This window comes from Lutra lutra, chromosome 10 (genome assembly GCF_902655055.1).
Source record: "Lutra lutra chromosome 10, mLutLut1.2, whole genome shotgun sequence".
Lineage (NCBI taxonomy): Eukaryota > Metazoa > Chordata > Mammalia > Carnivora > Mustelidae > Lutra > Lutra lutra.
In genome coordinates, this window is record NC_062287.1 from 42,931,409 (window position 1) to 42,957,591 (window position 26,183).

Consider the following 26,183-nt stretch of genomic DNA (forward strand, 5'->3'; position numbering starts at 1 on the left):
TTTAGGGCCTCAGTAAATTATTAATGTTAATCTCTGTGCTTCCTACTCCTTTGAAGATATCTATTGTCTCCATGTGAAACAATTTTTTTTTTCTTCTCCCACATCCCTCCCCTACACCCAGAATAACTCCCATATGCCAGGAACTCATATGTACTGGGCAAGGAATGGAGAACAAAACAGATGTGGTCTTTAAAAAAAAAAGGCATAAATTCAGTTTAGATGCGTTTCTAAGTTTTTCTCATCTTCTCTCCCTCACCCATTTCCGCAAAGCAGCGTGGGAATCCTTGTGACTCCGATCCTTCCTCTTATAGAACATATCACATTTTACTGTGTATATTTAATAAATAGAAAAATATGAATAAGCGTAAAGTAGATTCAGTCATGTAGAAAGAAATGACTGGGGGAATGTGACTCTAAAGGCCATAGATTTCTGTAACTCAGATCATGATCCATTCAACTGATCTTATTAGGATTTTGAAATATGAAACACATGGTGTAATAAAGATTGGGAAAACATAAAGATCCCATAAAAAGAAATTGTATTATATGTTATTAAATCCAAACCTTAAAATATTTGAGAAATCAATAACATTTTACATACTCTTTTTTAATACTACTCCTTTGCCTTGGGATAGTTAACTGTATTAACTGTTTCTCCACATAAGCAAAATAATAATAATAATAAAGCCATGAGGGCCTGGATTGGACATGTCTTTAGCTGAATACATCCTCTGAAGACTACAGAGCTGATTTATAACTCCATTTGAGCAATTTGCTTTATTGACGATCTCTTCTCCTTCCATCCAGCGCGGTAAAGCACTGTCAAAGAAGACAAATGACTCCGATTCGGTGTGTTGTGTCGGTGTCTAGTTTACCTGGAGTTCTTCATGTTCCTCCCTTGTGCATATCTGACAGTGTCCTCTCAAGGTCAGAGAAAGAGTGAACACACACTGACTAAACTGGAAGTAAAACTAGAAAAGTTTGTGGAGAATGGGCAGCAGAGGAGATGCTGTCTCTCACCCTCACCTCACTTTGCCTTTAGGTTTCTCCTTTTTGTCCTTTTCTCAATTCATTAACTCAGGCATTGGCATAGCCAAGATGACTTGTAAAGATTGCATTTTAATCTGAACGATAATAATGGAGATTATGATCTGGCGACTTTGGCAAGGACTGAGAAAGTGCTAAGACTATATTGTGGGAAACACAGCCAATCCTTTTATTGTTGGGTCATTCCCTGGGGACAAATGGGCAGAGGAGTAAAGGAAAGTAGTGAGACACCTGCTGAGCTATTTGTCTAGGAGAGGATCAATAGTCTGTGGGGCCAGAAGTTCTTACAATTGGGGATACTAAGGAAGAGAACACAAAATAGCAAAAAATAGTGTAAACACATGTTTTTAAATTGACAAAAGACTTGGGAAAAAATTACAAATGTAACAGTGCTGACAGTACAAACATCACAAAGTTTAGAAAAATAACACAATGTTCTCCTTAATAAATGGTCTCCCCCAGCACTATAATACTTTTTTTTTTCTCACACATACGTCCAACTCCAGGTGCCATTACACATTTTTATATAACAGATAACTCTAGCCTCACAGATCCACGTTATGACAGTAGGTGAGTTGCCACATTATGACAGTAGGTGAGTGAGCACTAAGAATATAATGGAAAATCAATGCTACACTTAACAATAACTTAGCTATTTACAGAAGAGACTGTAAAGCTTGTGAACATCTCTCCCTAAACATAAACAAAATATATTCCCACTTCAATTTCTCCTTGACCAGATCCTAAAATTACCCACAGGTACTCTCCCACTCCACCTTTTGGCAAGGGGAGTTTGCCCCCTATCCACTAGGTACCAGTGGAGAGAGTCAATAGACTCAAATAATGTGGTAAAAACATACTACGCTTACAAATTTTGCAAAGACAATTTGATAGTGCTCCTGGAAGGTGACTTGGAAGGCACCTGCTGTAGCCAGTGTTTGTGTCTCCCTCCAACACTTAGGTTAAATCCTAACTCTTAGTGTATTGGTGTTAGGAAGTGGGAACTTTGGGAGATGTTTAGGGCATGAAGGTGAAGCCTTCATGAATGGGATCTGTGCTCTTACAAAAGAAACCACAGAGAGCTCCCCGCTATGTGAGGACACAGTGAAAAAATAACTATGAACCAGGCAGCAGGTCCTCACCAGACACCAAATCTGCTGGCACCTTGATCTTAGACTTCCTAGCATCCAAACTGTGAGAAATAGTTGTGTACAAGCCACCCAGCCTATGGAAGTTTGTTATAGCAGCCCAAACAAACTAGGACAGGGCCCAGACAAGTGAGGTGCCCTGAAGCTTAAGGCTCATTAGCTAAATCCATCTCATGTACTTTGTGTACTTTGCTAGGAACTTGACTGCTAAAATTCAATAAGTATTTTGAGGTCCTATACTAGAAAAATTGGAAACATTTATGAGGCACATGATGGTGTAGAAGGGAACCTATTTATCTCGTCATTTTGGAACTTTTATCTATGTGAATGCATTGCCTATTCAAAAAAAATCATTCTTAACTAAAAATTTAAAAGGAAATCAATGAAATATGGTTCTTACCCATAGCTTTGTTAAATTCCTTCAAATTATACCAGGGTTGAAAAAGAAAAACAAACAAACAAAAAAAACCTGAGGGTTTGAGAACTCTCAGGAGTCTAACAGGGGTACAGACTCTAGTCCTTATGAGAGAATCTGGATATCTCAACTCAGGCTTACTTCTGAGCTTAACAGAAAAAGGGTGAGGCCAAACAGGATAAAAGGTAGTCAGGAGGGGCCATTGTGGCCTCAACAGATCATCCATTCACAAAAGTCCATTTGTAAAATCTTGTGTAGAATGAGAGGTACATCACCTGGTGCCAGGAGTCCAGCCATGGAAGGACACCCAAGGCTTAGTTGAGGACTTGACCAAGGAAACAAGAGGAAGAAGTCTGCCTCCAAGAAGACTCTTACATAGCCTTGGCTTGCCATACTCATACTACACAGTCCCAGTGGTCCATCGCAAGACGTATTCTTATATTTTATGGGAGGTAGCTTTCTTCATTGGTCCTTCATAAGCTTCTGACCTACACAATCTAAGCATAATAAAATGCTTGTTGTTTCAAGCCACTACATTTGGGGCAGTTTATTACAGAGTATAGTAACCAGAAAACACTATCCTCCATCCATTTACTTCTGAAGCAAGATACTAGGCCCTTTTAGCATTAGTTGTTGGGTTTTTTTGTTTGTTTGTTTTTTAAAAGATTTTACTTATTTATTTATTTGACAGAGAGAGTGAGAATAGGAACACAAGCAGGGGGAGTGGGGGAGGGAGAAGCAGGCTTCCTGCCGAGCAGGGAGCCTGATATGGGACTCAATCCTAGGACCCCGGGATCATGACCTGAGCTAAAGGCAGATGCTCAGTGACTGAGCCACCCAGGCGCTGGAGCATAAGTTGTTTTTTAACAGTTGGAACTTTTTTGCCCCAAGGCCTAGAGAATTCCTTTAAAGTGTAATGACATTATTAGGTGAGTGAATGGTGAAGCGATATAACCCTCAGAGACCAGCAGTCGCTCTAACCTCCCAAGAGGCAGAAGACATTCCAGTCCTACTATACAAATATATTCCTCAAGTGCTGAATTCCAGCCTTGCGTGTCCTCTTTTGTCTCTCACCCGTGTGCATGCTATTCCGTTTGCCAGGAATACTGTCCCCTGTATCTCATTCTTTAGATCACTCTCCTCCTCTCCATTGTCACCTTCTGCTTTATCCAACTCTCTGCCATGTAGGTGACCCTCTTCTCGATGCAAAGCATCTTGCTTTTGTCATTGTGAGCAACCATCACAAGCATAAACCATAACTGTCTTGTATCTCTCTCTCTCTCACAAGATTATGAAATCCTTGAGGGTGTGGACATATTCTTGTTCACTGTTTTCCCTGTTAAGTTCTAAAATTCACTGAGTCTGGCACACAGTGCTCAAGTTGGTGACTGACTAAAAGGATAAACGAACTATAACATGTCTTTTTTTTTTTTTAAAGATTTTATTTATTTATTTGACAGAGAGAGATCATAAGTAGGCAGAGAGACAGGCAGAGAGAGAGAGGAGGAAGCAGGCTGCTTGCCAAGCAGAGAGCCCGATGTGGGGCTTGATCCCAGGATCCTGAGATCATGACCTGAGCCGAAGGCAGCGGCTTAACCCGCTGAGCCACCCAGGTGCCCCTATAACATGTCTTTTAACTAATGTAGGGATTCATTTAAATAACTCTTTATTCCACATTAGTTTTTCTTAGTGTGTGTTGGCCAAATGGAACTGGAGCTTTATTCTAAACTCAGAGAAGAGAAGGAACCATTCTGTAAACCAATATCCAGATTTGGGCTGGTATAAACTACTTACTGACCTGGTCATATAAAGCCACTGGTCATACTGACCTGGCTTCTTAACATTCTATGACCTCCTATAATGGTCCAATGTAAAGTGATATCCCTTAATCCTGTTGGAAGTAATACAACTTTAGAAAGATCTGAATATTCTCTCCCTAAGGCAGCTTTTAGGGGTAAAGGGAATATGTGGCCTTCTCTGAACCCTGAGCCAGTGCTGGACACGCCCCTTCCCTTGTCCCCACAACTTTGGTCTTCAGGCACTTATGATGAGGAGAAAGGCCTGGCCCTACAAAGGGCCTCAAATGAGACTAGGTAAGAGAGTTCAGCGGTCTGAGGAAGAGTGAAATCTATAATCAAAGCACCTGGCTCAATTTAGGCACTATAACAGAACTTCACATGGAAAGTGGGGAGCCCTCGTTGATGAAATGAGGAAAATAGTAATACCACATCACAATAGTGTTCTTGCTGTTAATGAGCTCATGAATGGGCAAAATGTAAAAGCCTTTTACAAATGTTAATTATTGTTGCAAGGAAAAAAGTAGATAAGACTTAATATAAACATCAGTAAAGTTAAAGAGTATTTACCTGTATCAATACAGCAAAGAAATGGCTCTACCAGTTACCAGTGGCCTTGGGCAAGTCACCTAATCATCTTTTCATCTCTTTATCAGTTACAAAGTGTATTTACCTACAGTATTAATACTTGTAAAGGGCTTAATTGATAGCTTGGAATCCATTAAATTCTAATTACAGATGAACAAAACACTGCTTTGTGTTCTTTGGAAGTTTAGGAGAGAGAAATCTTTTACCTATAGTTCTCAAAATTTATTTTGGAAGAATTAAAGGAGGATTTATGATGAAGAAAGTATATTCTGTGATTTGAAGGCTAGGTGGACATAGAGAGACAAAGAGAAGGATGGCAGAGTTTTCTTCTGCCCAGAGAAGAATACAGACACACTCTGCTAGCTGACTGTCCTAGAAAAGTTCGGATGACCTTACGACTTCTATTATGGAATTCCATAGGAAAGAGACAACAGTGGGAGGAAGGCAAGGGAAAGTAATCTGAAGATTTCTAGTCTGTCTAGTACTCAGCATTTCACAGACTAGGACCTTTAGAGTCAGTGTAGGAATTGGCCCATAAGCTTTTGTTCCAGGGAAATTTCAAATAGAATATCAAAATTCAGTTTGAAATTTGTTCACTGAATCATCTGCTCTGCTTTTAACCTTTGGAAACGTGGTAACCTTCCCCAAATCAAGGTCATACACACACAGGTAAAAGTTTTCTTGCCAGTCGGTGCAGAAATCCTACTCTGCCTTTCCGACTTTATTTCATCCACATCCATCCCCAGGGCAGTTACATCTCCTCCCAGAAAAAAGAACTAGCCCAAACAAGTACTTTTTTTTTTTTTTTTTTTTTTTTTTTTTTATGAAAGAAATAGAAGGCCTCAGAAATGTTACTGTGTATCACCATGGGCCTAACCAGTGATGAAATTGTAAAGCAAGCTTCATTTTGTTTCATTGGCAACAATTCCATTTTACAGACTCCTTTTTTTTTTTTTTTTAATTAAGTAGGGTCCCTGTAGGACTTGAACTCAAGACCCTGAGATCAAGAGTTGCATGCTTTACCAACTTAGCCAAATAGGTGCCCCAGCAACAATTCCATTTTAAGAAGAAAATCTGTTGACAGTAAAGGATTAGGAAGATTGTAATAAACCAGAGGGGGGGAAAAAAAGCTCCCAGGGAAGTATTTACCACAGGAGCAAGCTCCCCTCTGAGGAGTAAAGGAAATAGGCGGCCTTCTCTGAGCCACACTGGAGTTTGGGGAGAAGGGCATCAGGGTAGCCGCTCTTGCATTGCTAACAGTGAACTCCTTTAGGACTAGCTAGCAAGAGGAAGCTGTAGGTGAGTGTTTGCCGGGCAAGTCTTCTCAGAAAAGCCGTTCCACAAGTCTTTAGGTTCCTGGAGGTCGTGTGACAGGTCATTTCCTGGTATCCAATCTGATACCCCATCATCACCTACTGCTTCCTCGTTATATTTCCTGTACCTTGGGGCTTTTTGCTGAAGAAAAAATTTTCACTTGAGTAAAAAGAAATAAACGCGCACACACACCCACACACACACACCACCCTGCCAAATCCCAAATGTATTTTAATGTAGGGCTAGTGTGAGGCACATACCTTTGAAACTCAAAATAGGCCTCACTGAAAAGGGCAGCCCTGTGATTTTTACCTGTGGCCTTCTATGTTGGTTCAGTTAAAACCTTCTGTTATCCTATTGTGGAAAGGTCACTTTTGTAGCTTCCTCTCAGCAAAAGCTTCAGATAATTGTTATTTTCAATCCTTCCGGTCCATGGAATCTAAATGTGAAAATGAAAGGAATCTTAGGGATTATCTAAGTCAGGTTATCTAACCCCCTCAGACCTCACTCAAGGTTTGACTTCCCCCAGTAGCAGAATTCAGCGGGTTCTTCAGAGACATGAGGTTGTGGCCCTCTCTGGGCATCACTTCAGAAGGCATGTGTCATAGGTGCCCCTGACTTCTGATATCAGGCTCTTTGCATTCTACTGTAAAGCCTCCCTGTGTTCCTGACATCTTGCTTTAGGGCTTCTCTCCCCTCTCACACCCCGGTCTTCACACTCATCAAGGTCTGCCAGCAGGAAGGCAGTGATCAGTCACAACTTGGTTTGTATTTCTACACCTACATTCACTCGTTTATATGGAAGAGGAAGATTTGTCTCTTAATTGGACAGTTTTTAGACACTTCCCACGTGTATGATCAGGGAGAGATGATGAAGAGAAAGCCTCAAAATCACACCAGGAAAGCTTTTGCTCTCTTGGCACAAACATAAAGCAGACCTTGAATGAGGTAAAGCATGGGCCAAAGAGAGTTTGAGAATCTATCCCTCCCTGTGCCTTCTGCCCTTCCTTAGCATGGACAGCCAAGTTGTTTCTCACTGCCAGCAAACATGTCTTGACATCCTGTTCTCATGCATACTTGGGCTCTTTGCTTTCTCTGTTAATTCCTGACTCACTTTACGCCAGTTGGAAATCGTGCTGCCACAAAAACTAAGCATGACTCAAAAACAGAACTCCCTCTCCCCCTTTCCAAGTCTCGTATCTGCACAGCCTGTCCTTTGACGGCCCACAGGACCACAGCGGCTCTACTCCTCATCTGCTATTGAGGCCTGTTGGGTCTTCCTCAGGAGTCTCTCAGGCTCAATGCTTTTTCCCATCTCTCTGTGGCCTCGTCCTGGGTCAGAGTATGGCAGTTTCTAACCCTAAATATTTCCTCTGTGCCTGCAGAAGTTAGCCCTCACCCAGATTATGAGCTCTTCCAAGGTCTTTCAGTCTTGGCCTTCCCATCTGCTTTGACACTCTTCTTTACTTAGAAAATCATGTAGGCATTTTATGTAGGCACCACGTGTGTTCTCTTAATCTGAATAGTGGTCTTGTTAATTTAGCACTGTAGTATGAGATTGGCAGAGTAGGATATAAGCCCAAGATATTTCTTAATTATCTATAAAATGTTTCTATTCATCCTTACTACATTGTCCTGGTCCAGACCTCTATCATTTTCTTTTAACTCGGACATTAGCTTCCTGACAAGTCTCCACGCTTCCCATCTGCCTCTAACCTTTCTATTCAACATGTTTCATGCTGCTACCATTATAATCTACTGAAAGTGAAGGTCTGACTCTGAGTGAATTCTGTGCTCAAATGCCTTAGCATTCAAAGGATAAAATCTAAGATCCATAACATGGCATTCAATTCCCATCTCCTGCTTCACTCCAAGGCACACTTCAGGTGGTAGGAACTATACATATAATATCATCCTCTGAGGGGCGCCTGGGTGGCTCAGTGGGTTAAGCCGCTGCCTTCGGCTCAGGTCATGATCTCAGGGTCCTGGGATCGAGCCCCGCATCGGGCTCTCTGCTCGGCGGGGAGCCTGCTTCCTCCTCTCTCTCTGCCTGCCTCTCTGCCTGCTTGTGATCTCTCTCTGTCAAATAAATAAATAAAATCTTTAAAAAAAAAAAATATCATCCTCTGAGCACTCCATGCTGAGCCTCTCTTCCCCCTGGGTCCTCTTTCTGAAATGTCATTCCCTAGGTTCTTTCCTAAAAAACTTTCTATCCCTCAGAGCTGAGCATGGGATTCCAGTCAAGCATCATTTAATTTAGAAAAATCTACTCCACCCCTACCCCCCCACAAAAAAAAGAAGAGAAAAAAAGGAAATATCCATTCCTATAACATCCTATATATAAGTTATTCATAGGACTTTGCACTTTATACTCTTAACTAAAATGTGTGGTGATACTTCTCAATTTGTAAAATGTATTTATTACAGGAAATTTAGAAAATATGAAAAGAAAGCCAAATGAAATCATCCAGCAATGAAATCTACTAATGTTTGAAGTATATTTTTCCAATCTTTGGTTCCATGCATAAATTTATATATTTTCTGTCCTGTTTCCCTTCACATAGCACACACATATACACACAAACATGCTTGCCCAATCCAACATATTTTGTAATCACTTCTCTTTTCCATTTAAAAACATAATATGAGCTTTGTTATATATACTTACATGTTCAGAGAATAAATTCCAGTGAAGGACAAGAATTGTGTTTATATGTGTGTGTGTGTGTGTGAGTGTGTGTGTAGAACTCATATATAAAACAAAAACGGAGGGAAATTCAGGTGAGTGGATAGCATATAACAGGCTCTCAAGAATTATTTGTTGACCTAGTTTAATGAGAAATATGACCTAGAGGAAATTTAAAATGAATATAAGAATTGGTTGAGAAACAAGACAGAGGATCACAGGGGAAGGGAGGGAAAAATGAAACAAGAAGAAAACAGAGGGAGGCTAAGAGACTCTTAATTTCAGGAAACAATCTGAGGGTTGCTGGAGGGGACGAGGGTAGGGGGAGGGATGGGGTGGCTCGGTGATGGACATTGGGGAGGGTATGTGCTATGGTGAGTGCTGTGAATTGTGTAAGACTGATGATTCACAGGCCTGTACCCCTGAAACAAACAATACATTATATGTTAATTAAAGAAAGAAAAAAAAGAATGTAAGAATTAGAGCACATGGGATATAAAAAAATAAAAGAGAAGAAATAAATCATTTGAATAAATCATTTATGACTTTTTAAGTTTTTGTATACTTTATATTTGATTCCCAGAATAGCCTCTTGAAATAACTCTAAAATTATTGACATATCAGGAGAGGAAAATTCAGAATGAGTAAGTGACTCACCCTAGATTGTGCACTTAATAAGTGGCAGAATGATTTTAGGGAATCCATAAACTTATTTATCTTACCCCATGTGACTGCGGATAAAGGATGACAGTGCTGAGATTGGAAGCTTGGGGTGGATATCCTGCTGCTGGCATGGTACCTGGCAGAGAGTTGGTACCAAACAAGTGGTTGTTAACCTGAACTGAGGAATGGAAGTGAAAAAGAACAAACAAGCAGGTGATAGTCTGTATCCAGGGTTAGGCATCCCCAGTCCACTTTTCCCCAAACTTACCATGCTCCTCTGATCTAATTGATCCTCCTGCTTCCAGTCTACCCTTCCTTTCATCTATTCTCTATAAATGCAAACTGATCATGCTAAATAATTTGATTCCCTTTGCTCTGGGGAAAATGTTCAAAATATTCTCCTGGCTTAAAAGACTCTTCATAAGTGGACCTACCTCGTTTCCACCTTTACTTCTTTTTCTTTCTTTCTTTTTTTTTTTTTTTCAAGATTTTTGTACTTATTAGGATGCCTGGGTTGCTCAGTCAGTTAAGTGTCTGACTCTTGGTTTCAGGTAAGGTCATGATCCCAACGTCCTGGGATGGAGTCCCACATCAGGTTCCTTTGTCAGTGGAGAGTCTGCCTCTCCCTATGCCTGCCATTCTCCCTACTTGTGCTCTCTCCCCCTGTCTCTCTCTCTCTCTGACAAATAAAATCTTAAAAAATAAAAAAAGATTATTTATTTATTTGATGGCCCTGAGATCATGATCTTAGCTGAAACCGAGAGTTAGACGCTTAACCAACTGTGACACCCAGGTGTCCCATAAAGTATAATTTCAAAAGTTAGTAAATAATCACTTCCTATTTATCATACCCTGCATCCCTTTATCTATTCTCTTGAGGTTATTTTCATTGATTGTATCTGTATAGTAGAAACACTATTGGTGTGCTACTGTACATCTCTATTCAAATGCCTGTTCAGTGATGTCACATTGAGAGCTTGAAATAAACCATAGTGGAAGTATTTCTACCACAGAAATTAGTGAACACTAGTTGATGACTTGATTTATTATTTATTTTCTAAAAAAAGGTGAAAATATTAATAACACAGATTAAGCTTAAAAATGGACTGTGCTTATAGCTGTTACACAAAATCTTTAGGAAATGTTCTTCTGGTATTCAAAACCTGAGATTAGGGGCGCCTGGGTGGCTCAGTGGGTTAAAGCCTCTGCCTTCGGCTCAGGTCATGATCCCAGGGTCCTGGGATCAAGCCCAGCGCGAGCCCCGTGTTGGGCTCTCTGCTCAGCAGGGAGCCTGCTTCCTCTTCTCTCTCTGCCTGCTTCTGTGCCTACTTGTGATCTCTGTCTGTCAAATAAATAAATAAAATCTTTAAAACAAAACAAAACAAACAAACAAAAACCTGAGATTAGCAAGGAAGCTTGTTGTTGGCAAACAAATGAAGTTACAACATTTGTCCTCATTTTGCTTTCATCTTACTCATTAATATATATTGAAAAACTCAAGTGACATTCTTCTATGGTCTATTTTATTGATCAGTTACAGCCATAAATTGGCTGAAGACACAAGAGTTTGCCCCTCCCCCCCCCCCCAAAAAATTGTTTGGGAACAAATTGGCTCTATGAAATTTACAATAAAGAGTATTGAACATCATGTGCTGCCATTCTTTGTATCAGTGTTTAATATAAAAACATGTATGTCTGTATATATGCATATGTACATATACATGTTTATGTCCATTAAAATTTACCAGCGGGCGACCAAATATACTCCTAGGGCTTACTGCAGTGCCTGACACATAGCAGGTACTCAGAAAATACTTGTTTAATGAGTGAATGGATGGAAGGCCTGGTCTTCATGATTGACCAGAGAACACATGTGGGTGGAAAGGGAAGAGAGGCCAAGGGAGAAGCGGCGGATTAGGGAAGTTGGGGGAATTCATCTAACTAGAGATCAACTCGGTGTACTGAGAATTTCTGTAAGATTCAATGGAAGTGAGTGAGCAGAGGAGGAAAAACAATGAAAGAAGCTCTGATGAGAGAAAGTATTTAAGGAGTTAGAGATAATAATATTGAATATATATTAGACACTAACTTTGTGCTATGCCCTGCATGTAAGTCCACTTTAGAAATCTTTTATAATCCTCAGAAAACCATTTATCCTTTCATAGGTGAGGAAACTAGTTTAGTAGTTTAGACTCAATCAATGAGTAGAAGGGTAGAAGTCAATGTGGTCAGAAACCAAAGCCTGGCCTCTTAAAAGCTACGGCAAAATTGAAGTATGAACAAGGCTGTGAGTAGGTATAATTTAAGGTCTTGCTATTCAGTGTGTTCAAAGGGCCAGCAAAGAACTTGTTAGAATGTTAAGGCTCACACTCTCCCCAGATTTACTAAATCAAAATATGTCCTTTAAAAATTAATTTACAAAATACCCTGGAAATTCCTCTGTATCTTAAATTTGAAAAACCACATGATTAGAGGGCAGGTGGACCAGCAGGCGACGCACTACAAATGGTCATTAAAGCAAAAGAAGTCAGGAAATACTGTCAGGAGTATTACAAGACTGAAATTGCCCAGGGTATAGTGAGGGTGCATCCTCTAGCTCGTGGTATGCTAAAATCACCTAGAGAGCTTCCTCTAATATCAGGGCATTGGTCATTTTAAAATGATCTCAGTATATAGTCAAAGCCAAAAATGAAACAAAGGTCTCTGGATCTGACCTTGGATTTTAGAGACTCTACCCATCTCTTGTCTGGGGGTATAATCACCCGTCCCCCCAACAGTGGTTTCCAGTATTTGCCCATCCCAAACACTAGGCCCTCTAACTTCTGGTATTTCAAATGTCATGTGCTTTCTACCTAACACACCCTCTTTCCTCCTGGTCCTCTTAGCTACCAAACCACATCCTTTCCTTCTAGCCCACATTTATTTCCAATCTTAAAATAATTTTTAATATAAGCCTTTCTTTTTTACTTTGTCTTTTGTGTGTGTGTGTGTGTGTGTGTGCTCACATGACATCACATGCTCACAAGGATCAAATTATACCATAGATCCTTGGAAACAAATTGCACAAAATCAGCACAAGGATTTAAGGGAGGATACATAGCTTTGTTTGTTCAAATCAATTCTTCCTAAAAATAATAAAAAAAAAAACCCTGAAGCAAGCTAGTTTCCTTTTGTGGTCCTCTGCTGTGCAGTCACAAGCCAAGGCCCACAAAAGAGTGCTGGGTTCCTTCCCACATATTATACCGCTTTTTCTCCAGCAATAGAATGTGTTCTGGTTGACTGCAGAGCAACAATAGCTCATGCTGGCTGCCTTTCGAAACAGGTCTTTGAAGAAGACCAGGAACAGGGCAAATTGATGATTCTAGTTTTCTGTCATTAATCCCTCCCCGAGGTTCAGATTTACCCATGCACTCCTATTATCAGCTTTATGTGATCTCTTTAAAGAGGTCTCTTGTCTCCCTTTGGGTGACACAGAGCATCTATGAGAACAACAGAAAGAAAGCTTATGAGTTTCCCTCACATGATCAACAGGCTGATGAGATCTTCTGGTTTAGCCACTTCCTTTTTTCTCTTACCAGCTGCTGAGCATGTTGCCAGTAACCCTGATTGGAGATGTAATTGGTTCTTTGGATTTTGCTTCATTCTTAACAATATATCAAGCTTATGATTTAGTGGGTTATGTAGATTGGAGAATAATCAACTGAGTGTAAGGGAAAGTGTTTCCAGGTTATTTATTCATTTTAAGAATTCAGTAAGACATGTAAACCAATTTCACTTATTTCCTCTTTTGTTTCTCAGGAAACGATTTGCTTTGTGAGGATGATAGTTTACAGAAATTCTAAGGAAAAGGACATGGAGATGAAATATGTTTAAAACATGCAAACCGAGATAGTCTCTAAGAAGGAAGTCAAGTGAAATTCTTTTTGACTTTTGTAAAGTTTTGACTTGGTTTGCAGTCTCACTCATCCTTTGTTACTCAGATTTTTCTATATTTAGATTGTAAGTTCTAGGAATATAGATACCCATTCTCATTCATGTACTTATGCATGCATACATTTAAATACTTTTTCCTTCATTTATTCAGTAAACATTTCCTGGATGATTCATATAAATAACAGGTTCAGGGTAAACATAAATAAGTAAGATATGTTCTCTGCCCTCAAGTAGCTCACATTCTAAAGGGGAAGAAAAATATATATGTAAAGACATAAGTTCTTTAAAATTATACAGGTGCTAAAAATAGAAATTTCGAGAGAATACAATGGGATGCCAGCAGACATGTTCAGTTCTGTAACAGTGGCAGTAGCTGGATGGGAAACTTTCTTTATAAAGCAAAGGAAGGAAAAGGAGGACATTTCTGGGGATAGAGGGAGAGAGCTCTGGGATCACTTTTCTATAACCGAACTGAGGTGCTCAGATCTTATGTCTAGTTCATCCCATTTTTTCTGCACATGGTATCATATCCCTCATTGGGATCAGATTATACCACAGATTCTTGGAAACAAAATGTACAAAATAAACAGAAGGATTTAAGGGAAGGTATGTGTTTGGTCAGCGGTTCCGGGAATGCAGAAGGAACAATGCCATCTTCCAGCAACCTCCCCCTCCTTAACCCTTGACTCTCCTGCCAAAAGGATGTATGGCTAGGTCACGGCTCCATAGGTAACCCGATACCTATGCAGGAAACAGGAGTATGAGGAGCCCCCCCCCCCATACTTTCCGATCACCAAATACCTTACCATATATGGATGTGAGCCCTTGCCCTGCCGTGGCCCAATAAAAGACCCCACGGACTCCCTCCCACTGTGACTTCCCCCGACTCCCCTTTCCGGGAGTTGGGGAACCTCACCTGAGAGTGCCCACCTCCTCCCGGTGCTACTTTCCTGGCTCCCCTTCTCCTGAGCCCTGAAACTTCACCGGAGAGCACCTTTAATAAATCTTGCCTTGTGACTATCTCTCCTGGTGTTGTGTTTACCTCACCTGCAAAACTTTACAGTATGCAGTTCTGTTTGTTCAAATTAAGTGTTCTCCCTAAAAAAAAAAAAAAGTCTGTCTAGTACTGTCTTTTACATGAAACCCACATGTCAGCTGCAGTAACCCTACTCCTTCATTAAGCTGAGACTTCTCAGAATTCCCATGCCACAGTGAAAGCCTTTTCTGAGGGTTCTATGAATCCTGGAGAATTTAGGTTTCCGTTGTCACTTCTAGCTCTGAACTATTCCTACACATCAATTTTATTTATCTCATCTTCTTTGCATGATGTCTCTGATTTGTAGCACTTTGACTCAATTATAAGATTTCAGATCTTTTCTTTGACTTTAAAACACACCAACAATAAAATCATGCAGGTATGGTGCTCATACTTGCAACAACAGTATAATCAGCAAAGAAACAAATCGCCATGTGAACCAATCTACCTTTGCCCCCTAGTAACCCAGGCACAGTGGTGTCACTTGTACTTTCTTCATCTTGGTGGTATCTCTCCTTTCTTCTCCTTCCTGATGGGCTTCCTCTGGGTTGCTCCTAAGAACTTCAAATTCTTTTAACACCATGCATATTAATGCAGTACTCTCCAGGTCCAATCCAGAAATTCGACTCTAGGGCACTTTTGTTTGTTCACAATCATCCAGGGCTTGAGTAATCCTGGGATGGCGCTTTTGTTCTCAGAAGAAATTATATCCCTAATACAATCTAATTCTCTTAGAAAGTACTTATGGGGGACGCCTGGGTGGCTCAGTTGGTCGGACGACTGCCTTCGGCTCAGGTCATGATCCCGGAATCCTGGGATCGAGTCCCACATCAGGCTCCCAGCTCCATGGGGAGTCTGCTTCTCCCTCTGACCTTCTCCTAGCTCATGCTCTCTCTCACTGTCTCTCTCTCAAATAAATAAATAAAATCTTTAAAAAAAAAAAAGTACTTATGGTTTTATATAGCAATCTCCTCCTACATCACACCTAGCACTCTTCACATTTGAGAATGACATCGCTATTCACCAAACCCTGCTTTCTTGTCTTCCTGCCTTTGTTCTGGTTTTCTTCAGAGCTGCTTAAGGAATCCAGTTCTGTTACTGTAAGTCATACTTCATTGTGAACTCTAAACATTCTTCACCTGATCATGATTTTGTTTAATCTGGATGTCTTAACTCTCTAGAAACCCAGAACATGCAGGAACAAGTATTATCCACCAGACATGATACAAAAAATGTGCCACTGTCTCTGGATTTATTGACTTGTTTTATAAACCCTAATCATGCACCATACATTAAATTCATTTTTGTTGTGTTCTAGAAGAGTTCACAGTCTCACCAAATGTAAATTCCAAATACTTGAAGGAAAGGCAGCATCTTTGGAATTATAGGGTAGCTCCTCAAAGGGATAACTTTAAAGGGGCTAACTTCTTTTGAAGCATATTTCCCAGTTCATTAGTTAGAAATTTTGTCCTATGCTTTGCATATGTGCCTGATATGACATGCTCTATCTCTTGGTATATAATGACAATAACATAGGAATATCTTTTAAAAAAGAAAAAACAGTGGTAGAAATGAAAGGGATAAAACTCTTTCCCACCTCCTTCAATTGTGACTTGGAAAATCCTCCTCCATGGTTTCATATAGCCTGGAGCATTGCACATATTACATTATTTCTAATTGTGAGATCTCTTGTCTGTTTTATGTCCTATGAGCCCTTGGATGACAGGGTTATGGTTTACCCAAACTTGATTCCTAGCATAGTACCTGAAACTGGCATTGTACTCACAGGAGCCATATGCCGGGGGGAAAAGGGTAGGAGGGAAAGAAGGGAGGGACCAAGAGAGAGAGAAGAGAGAAGTATTATGACTTTTATTACTGGGAGTGAGATTCTTTCCATTCAGCGTCTGGGAGAATTCCCCTTCAGAGGTGTGGTCAATCTTACATAGTTTATAGATGGCTCAGCTGTCAGTTGCACTAAACTGGGGTACAGTCTCAGCACTGGTGTAGAATGCCTTTTGTAACGTGGGCAGATATATTAGTCTTCCAGATATTTTCTGTCCAACTCCTCCACCTGATACTCTGTAAACATCACTGCTAGTGAAAATTACAGTGGGATTCTAACCATAACTTTTGTTTTAGTTTGTTTTTAATATAAAATACTATCAGTTTGTCATCTTAGTGTTGGGGGCTGAATCCAGTCCCCCCCTCCAAATTGATATGTTGAAGCTCTTCCAGTACCTCAAAATGTAACTATTTGTGGAGGTAGGACCTTAAAGGCTGATTAAGGTAAAATAAGGCTGTGAAAGTGGGCCTTAATCCAGTCTGACTGGTATTCTCTAAAAAAAAAAGAAAATTTGAACACAGAGACACCAGGGGTGTGTATGCACAGAGGGAAGTTCATGTAAAGGATACAAAATGAAGAGTATCTTCACAATGAGGAGAGAGACCTCAGAAGAAATCTGAGGTGCCAACATCTTGTGGACTTCCAGTTTCTAGAACCATGAGAAAATACATTTCTGTTAAGCCACTGAGTCTTGTAGTACTTTGTTATGGCAGCCCTAAGAAATTAATACATGTAGAATTAGCATTGGTCTCTGGTAAAAGATATTAAGACTAATCTTGGTTATTCCACTAATCAGGAAATACTCACTTTTTAAAAATTTAATTGAAAAATTGGATACACAAATGAATGGCATGAGTTTAAAAGTGCAAAGATCTAGAAAAATATTACAAGTTAAAATTAAAAAGAAACATTTATATCATCCTAGAGAAATCCCTTATCTCTGGAAAATTTGAGCTTTCTCATTTCTGGAATAAGACTGATAGAAAGAGAACTCATTTTATTTCTTAACTTTAAAGTCTGTAATTTACTATTAAGTACATCATTGGTAATGCTGGTTATGATGATGATGATGATGATGATGATGATGATGATGATGATGATGAAGATGAAGAAAAGTGAAGGGATTCAAGTCAGGATTTTACCAGCCATGAGTATTAGATCTTCTTATCAATGTATGGCATATGTTTACATTGACTTGAAAACCATCATTAGAAACTAACTTTTCAGGGGCTCCTGGGTGTCTCAGTTGATTAAACATCTGACTCTTGATTTCTGCTCATGTTATGATCTCAGGATCATGAGATCAAGCCCTGCATGGGGCTCTGCACTCAGCCTAGAGTCTGCTTGAGATTCTCTCTCTCTGTCTGCTTGTGCTCTCTCTCTCTCTCTCTCTCAACATAAACAAAGTCTTAAAAAGGAAAAAAGAAACTAACTTTGCAGTCTGAGAAGATAAAGGCTAAGAATCTATTATGCAATTGTATTTTATTACAATAGGCTAGATTATGCACCACAGTAACAACCATCTTCCAAATCTCAATGGCCTAACAGCTGATTTATTTCTCTCTTCACTGTATATTTCCAGTGCAGGTCAGCACTGCTCATAATAGTCAGGGAACTATGCTGGTAAGGGTTTAATTGTCAACGGTTATTTCATCAGGGGAAGAGATGGGACAAATTGAGCATGGCTCTTAAAACTTCTGCTCAGAAGTGGCCATATGCTACTTTCATTCAGATTTCATTGGGAAGAATAAGTCACATGAATATGCCCCATATTAAAGTAGATGAGCAACACAATTTTTCTGTGTGACAGGATAAGAAATGAAATATTTGTCAATAGCCTGGAGATGTTGACAACCAAATAGTTAAAGGTATTCCCTAAATCTGATTTTATTCATGGGTAAACATAATTTGGATGTTCTAGTCTATCAGAGCTAGGAAACTCTGCTTTGAGCTTGATAGTTAATTTGACCTCAAGAAGCAGAAAAAGGAGGAAGAGGCAGTGGAATAAGAGGAAAAAAATAAATAAACAGAGAAGAAGGAAGAGGAGGAGGAAGGGAAGGAGGAAGACTTCCGCAGCAAAGACTTATATTATGAAGCACACTTGTGAAACTCATTACTTCAAGTGGTGGTAGAGACTGAAAATTGCTTCAGAAAAAGTCTAAATTAGTGATGGAATTGGCTCCAAACCAACTGGTAATGAAAAAGTTTATGATATCCTAAGTCCCCAGTCATAATCATTTAGCTTTTTTTTTTTTAAACAGGTAACCTGGGCCTTAATACCTTAATAGCCAATGCACTGATAATTCAGTAGTAACAATACTTCTGGGTGCCCATAGAAATATGTATCATGTGTCTTGAAATTTGAATTTTCTGTAAGCTCATGTTTTACCCCTTCAATCAATGAAAAAGGATAAAGAATTTTGTAGCATAAAAGAGAGTGGTTCCAAAAAATCCAGGAAAGCTACTCTTGAAATTGTCAGCATGTAAATTGCTGTGAATACATATTGCATGTAGGTCCTCTGCTAGGTGCTTTACATTTAGTATCATGTTTACTCTTCTCAATCTAGAGGTATAATTTGCAGGGATCCTGAGCTGTCTCTAGAAACCTGTGCAGCCAAAACTGATGGACATTTGATATGAAATCTTTCCATTCCTGAAAAATCTTGGGTTTGGCCAACTGTCAGTAGTGAAAGTAACCTAGAGGATAGTATCAAAGAAGCCTTCCAAAAAATTGCTTAGATAAGTAAAGAATAAAAACACAAAATCATGTGACCTTTTCAAATTACTGATCAAATCATGTCCGTAACCATGAACTTGGACCAACTTCTTTTAGTCCCCAGTCTCTAACCCAAGATAGAAAGACTATTCTTTCAATATGCCTTTGGGGGGAAAAAAAATAGTAAGAAAGAATTCTCACCAGAGAAGGGCCAAGAAACAAATATAGGAGAGAACAGAAAAGACTCTTTTGATTATATACATCTCTTGAAATTCCAAATCTTACTCTAGTTGTTTTGTAGAAAGAACAAGATAATTAGTTAATTAATTAGTCTGGCAAAGGAAAAAGAGTCCCATCTGGTCACTGACCAAAAATAGCTGGGGAAAAAATATTTGGTTCTATTTTACAGATGAGAAAATTGAGACTCAAAAAAGTCAAATCATCAGTTCAAAATCCAAAATTTGTCTTCCCTCATTTCATTTTCTGAACCCTTGTCTTCCTTTTTGCTTCCTCAAATGCTTTCCTTATTCTGCTTGCTGCTATGCTAGAATGTCAAAATCCAGGGTCAGAGAGGTGCCTAATAAACTACATTCTCAAGAAAGTCACGCACATACATATTCTCTCTCTCTCTCTCTCTCTCTCTCTCACTCAACTCTAGCTTTTCCCTAGGCCCTTAATTTGCTTTTTAAGAGATTCAGACAGAATTTTACTTGTTAATCCTTGTATCAGGATTTACATTTTAAAACTAAGTTTGAAATTCTGGTTGATTTTGTCCAAAGAAGGAATCCTTTTTGGTGGGATTATGAATTTCAGGGAGAGAGAAACACGAATGAAGTTTTTCCTAGTGACCTGAAAGTAACACCACCACAGCTTATGAACAGGGATGGCTTTGCCTGATTCTTCCAATCCAGGCATCAGAAATTTGCTATGCAAAGGCAGTTATCCTTGAGTAGGAGCCATGAACCAAGAAGCTTAATTCAACAGTTTGAAAATGTACAGGGTATGAGGGGGATGATTTCAGACACTTAATCCAAGTACCGTGCTTTAAACAAAAAGAAAATCCATGAGCATTTGTGCTCTCATCTGCTCAGAGATGAGTCATCTACTCTTTTGCCTTTTTCTGTCATTTACTCAGCCTACCTGTCTCTTCTAAATAAAACATCTGGTTACTCCCACAGATGTTTCCAGACTGACTATTGCACCTTTCCTTCACAGTTTGCTGGATCCCCATCTTGTAGTAAAGTATGATCTTTTTCAGTTGGTACTCAGTAACATTTCAACACAGGTCTGGCATGAGGATAGTTTGAATTGATTAGAGGTAAACCTAAGCTAAAGACAATGGTCTACAAAGGAAATAGCTACATTTAAAAATGTGTGCTATAATCCAGTTAAAGACGGACAGGAAAATGATTAGAGGGGCTGCTTGCCAGAAACCTCCAATCCTGCCTTGAATTTCCCATAGTTATTTGGTGTACCAGAAAGCACTTGAGTTTAATTTCTTTGTGGGTACTTGTCTCCTTCCTCCCCTGATCCCAGTGTTGCAACTTGCTAACTAAAGTTTTATCAACCCACTTAAGCAAGAGTAAGTGGGAATTTCCATCAAACACATTTCTAGAGAATGTCTGATGTTGGTCATTGAACTGGAAGCAGCTATGTTATCTAATGTACACAAAATGCTAATTAATCCCTTTTGCTATGACCACCCTCTACTCCAGTTTTTAATGCTTAACCAGAGAGACTGTATTTAGAATATGTCTCTTCTCGGAGACCTCTAAGTACATCTAAAGAGCTAAATCTGACATATAAAATCAGAAACTGAGATGTGACCTGGAAATGGGATTTTTCTGTGGTTTCTTAGTCTGGGCTCTGTGGACTTTAAGATGACTCTATAAGCCATTGAAATGATAATATGGATCCACCAGAGAGAAAGACTGGTTCCCTGACTAAAGTCTTTCACAGTCTGACGGAGGAGATAAGTAAAATAATTTGATTCTACACTGATCATTCTAGGAGGCAGACAGGGTTAACTGATGTTAAGCATCATCCTTAGAAATGAGCATGAAGTAGCCTGGTGCTTCCATGATGCTGATGATGTTGTGTTTCTTGATGTAGGCATACTCAGTTTGTATATCTATGTATATTTTTCTTTATAATTTTTTGTGTATTTCTGTAGTCCATATGTACTATTTTAACTTAACGAATGTTTATATATGTTTGGCCCTAAATCTCTTACATTGCTTATAATAGTTATCCTAGTAATAGTATTTACCCTTTGGCCACTTTAAATACCTTTTCAAACAAGTAAGCAACAACAACAGAAATAGCTTCCTTAGTTAAGTACTACAGTGTGCCAGGCACTGGACCAGGCATCTGAGATCAAAAGTCATCATGCTGGGGAGAAGTTTATTGGCCACCAGAGATCTCAGACTGAGACTTGGGACTGCCTGAGCCATTTCCAGGCATTGAGTTCAAAGGGGAGAGAGAGAGAGAGAGAGGAGAATTTGAAGATTTTTAGTGAAATATATTTTCTGGTTAATTGCTAATCACATTGCTTTCTATTCTCTTGTGCCCACTTGCTTCACACATTTATCCACCTGCACAGGCCTCAGAGGGTGGCCAAATTCCCAGCCAGGTCTAGGCTCTTCTGTTCTCAGGGTTTCCATCTGGAATTCAGATTTCCATGTCGGCAGCAAACTCCGTGAGAGCCACTGAGCAACCTCCCAGATCTCCAGGTAGCTATTGTGCATTGAACACAAATCTGTAGGCCAGGCTAGGTAGTGACCACATCAACACAACTAAGAATCAGCTATCCTGTCTTATAGAAGGTATGGAAAGTCCAGTGAATCCCTAATTAACCTTCTAAGTGGCTGAAGTCATACAGCACTAACCATCCTCATAAAACCAAAGTGAAAATGAAAATCCTAGCCAGTCTTTATTTATTTTATTTTATTTTTGTTTGGGAAGGGCCTTTATTTGGATCCCTGCTTGATGAGGAAAGCTCAGTCCCAAGCCAGTAGTAATGCAAAAGCATAATTTCTTGGAAGAACTTGAAGTCTCTTAAGTAGGAGTTTTGATAATTTGAAAGTCCAGTGATTGGGAAACCTCACTTCATGATACGTTGATTGAAAAAAGAAACATAGACAGATACTGAATGGCGAAGCCTACTTAACCATGGACTTAGACTTCTCTCTGTCCTGGAATATGGGTAAAATTTCATGTCTGAGAAGTTGTCTGAGTTTGTGGTCTCCAGAGAGCCTTTTTACCAGAGCTTTCAGTGGAGGGATATTGCTGCTGTCTTTTGACCCAAAGTCAGTTTGAAACAGTAAGGGATGGAGAGGTTTTTGGTTTTTTTCCCCCCAGTCTTTATTTTAAAGTGGTGGCCTCACTTGTGTCTGAGAAAATCACAAAATGTTTTCTTTTGCTCTTAACCTTTTCGCTCTGTCTCTATCCTGGCCTCCCTCCCCCAGCTATCTTCTCTGATCCAATTGCTCTGTTGCTGTTTGTAAAACTGTGAGGCAGTAGATGGCAGTTATTTTATCTTACCCATCTTGTATGCTTACTACCTAAAACACTGTTCAAACACCATGCAACCACTCAATAATTGTGGCTTAAATAATGAAGAAAAAATAAAGACCAAATTATATGAGACTAAATATGACTGTATGACTTAAAACGTAAGAATCTATTTAATCTGCTAGAAAATTCTAGTCCTTTATAAAATGTTTGAATTGGAAAGGATCTTATGAATCATTTAATCCAATCTCCTCCTTTAAAAACTTAGGGCACAGTGGGTGCCTGGGTGGTACAGTTGGTTAAGTGTCTGACTCTTGGTTTCAGCTCAGGTCATGATTTCAGGGTTGTGAGATGGAGCCCCACATTGGGTTCCATGCTCAGCATGGAGTTTGTTTGAGACTCTCTTTCCCTCTCCCTCTGCCTCTCCACACTCCCCTCTCTCAAATAAATAAATAAACTAAATAAATATATTTTTAAAAATGAGGGTGCCGAAAAATCACATAGCCAGCCAACACAAAGCTACACATAGAGCCCCCTTTAGGAGCCATGCAAATTTCTCCATCTCATGAGAGCAGACATACCTCATTTTATTGAACTTCGCTTTATTGTATTTCACAGATACATTGTTTTTGTTGTTGTTGTTTTGTTTTGTTTTTGGTTTTTGTTTTTTGTTTTTTTACAAATTGGAGGTTCAAGACTTGAGGGAAGGAAGTAACTGCAGATGTGGTGGAAACAGCAAGAAAACTAGAATTAGAAATAGAGCCTGAAGATGGGACTGAATTATTGTGATCTCATGATGAAACTTGAACAGATGAGAAATTGCTTCATATGAATGAACAAAGAAAGTGATTTCATGTGATGGACTCTACTCCTGGTGAAGATGCTTTGAAAATTGTTGAAGTGACAGCAAAGGATTTAGAATATACATAAACTTAATTGATAAGGCAGTGGCAGAGTTTGAGAAGATTGACTCAATTTTGAAAGAAGTTCTACTGAGAGTAAAATGCTATCAAGCAGCATAGCATGTTACAGAGAAATCGTTCATGAAAGAGTCAACTGATGCAGCAAACTTCATTGTTGTCTTACTTTAGGAAATTGCTACAACCACCCCAACCTTCAGCATCTACTACCCTATCAATAAAATATGTTTTAATTAAGGTATGTATATTTTAATTAAGGTATGTACATTGTCTTTAGATATAATGCTATTTAGATATAATATTTAGATATATTTAGATAGAAATATATCTATATTAAATATAGATATATTTAGATAGAAATATATCTATATTAAGTATAGATATATTTAGATGTACTATTTCACACTTAATAAACTACAGTATAGTGGAAACATAACTTTTATATGTACTGGGAAAACAGAAAATTCATGACTCGCTTCATTGTGATACTCAGATTATTATGGTAGTCTGGAACTGAACCAGCAGTATCTCAGAGGTGTGCCTGTGGTGTTTTCTGACTAATTTCCCATTCTCATCACTTGCAGCTTTGGTATTGGTTTGGCCAGACACCCAAAATGTTCTTATTATTTTCCTTCTGATTTGTTTTTTCAGCTAATGGCTTTTTTTTTTTCTTTTCAGTGAGTCAGACTCTTCTTACTAACTATAGTGACCTTTTCTTAACCTTCTACCTACTTCTCTTTTGTTTTATTTTTTCTCTTTTGTTTTAAATATTCTCTGAGTTACCTAAATAAATTTCCACCATCCTTTTCAAATTTAAGAAGTAAAACAGAACAACAACAACAAAAATCTTGTTGTTGTTGTTTTGAACAGGGGGTTTGGAAACTATCCTTGAATATGATGTGAATTAATTGGTTGGAGGGAGAGGGCATTGTTCCAGGCCAGTCAGAAAATACCAGAGCCTAGAAAACTCTAAGCCAGGTAAGACAGGGCACACCTGAGAAATCTGGAGAGGAGGTCCCAAAGTTTGATGTCCTTTATGGAAGGGAAAACAATCCATGGACTGGGGGATTGCCTCACAAGTAGTGAAGCACTCTTCCCATGGGATTTCGGGCAAGAGCAAGCTTTATGGAATTTACAGGAGGCAGTACAGACACAAAGTGTGATTGGCTAGAAATACTGTTTTCTGTAGTAAGGTGAGCTCACTAAATCTGAATTGGAGGATTGTGATTGGTATATGTTAGGTTTCTAAGACAGCGAAGTGTTTCCCCTAAGTGTGTGCTAACTTTGGTTTAGATCTGGAGTGTGATCTGGGCCACTGGAGCACCCTCCGTTTTGTGGGTCCCTGTACATGAATTTCCTTTATCAGGGATATCTTTCCAAAAACTAAGCATTTTAAAAATGAAGCCAAGTCCATAGTTGGTAAATTCATTCAAATACTCATTTATTCAGCTAACATTTAGAAAACATGTTCACTTGTACCAAACCTCACACCAGATAATTGAACTACAGTGGAAAAAAACAAAACTTTCAGGGCACCTGGGTAGCTCAGTCAGTTAAGCACCTGCCTTTGGCTCAGATCATGGTCTCAGGGTCCTGGGATCAAGACCTGCAATGGTTTCCCTGCTCAGTGGAGAGGCTGCTTCTCCCTCTCCCTCTGCCATTCCACCCACCTGTGCTTTCTGGCTCTTTTCGATCTCTCTGTCAAATAAATAAATAAAATCTTAAAAAAAAAAAAAAAGAACTTTCTCAAGAATTTGAATTCAAGAGACAAAAGAATGTTGAAGGAACTTTCTCAGATGTATTGATTTTGAGCAGAGGTTTAGATTTATTTCTAATTTGCCATAAGGGTACTAACTTCAAAGAAAGCTAGTTCAAATCTTACTTCTGCAAAAAGCCTTTATAGAAAAAAAAAATGCCACACACCCCCACAAAACAAAAAGCACTGTCTTGATAAGATTGTTAGTCTAGATGTTAGAAAAGAATGTCTGTTAAAGTTTATTGATATAGTCCCAAGACTGCTTAAAGGTTTTAAGTTTATAAAACCATCACATATATATCCATTTTTTAAGGCTAAACTATAATTTCACTGATCAGGTCATTAAACAGATATACTACCAATTAGTAAAGAAAAATTGCTCTAGGATATTATCAAAAAGTAATTAAGTTTTTGCTCAGGTTGGAGAAAATTTGTTTCCTTGTCATCCTTAAAATTTTTTCTGAGAAAAAAGATATATAAACTGAAAATTATACTGTATAATTCCTACAATGAATAAAGATGGTGATGAGCTTTTTGTGACTAATAAGACTCCTTAATAAAAGCAAAAACTGTTAGTATAAACTGTTCAGTCTGCTACATCAAGTTATAAACACATGATCAGTCCCTAGTAGGGCAATTTCAATGGTTTTCTATCCTCTACCCCAGTCCAGATGGAATACTCTCACTAATAAATTCTCTCCACTCTCATTCATCAAATATTCTTATTGGACTAGCAGTGGAAAGAACTTTGAGTGCAGTAAGACCTGGTTTAAATATTTGCCCCTCCACTTAACCAGGTTGAAAGGTTG

General features: G+C 39.0%; 1 long non-coding RNA gene across 1 annotated transcript in view; it reads left to right on the forward strand.

Moving 5' to 3' along the window:
* Positions 1-23,805, forward strand: part of LOC125078920 (uncharacterized) — a 49,399-nt gene extending 25,594 nt beyond the window's left edge. Inside the window, exons 3-4 of the long non-coding RNA XR_007121013.1 lie at positions 20,364-20,422; positions 23,388-23,805. This is a non-coding gene — a long non-coding RNA (uncharacterized LOC125078920). The remainder of the gene's footprint in view (positions 1-20,363; positions 20,423-23,387) is intronic.
* Positions 23,806-26,183: the final 2,378 nt, after the last annotated feature.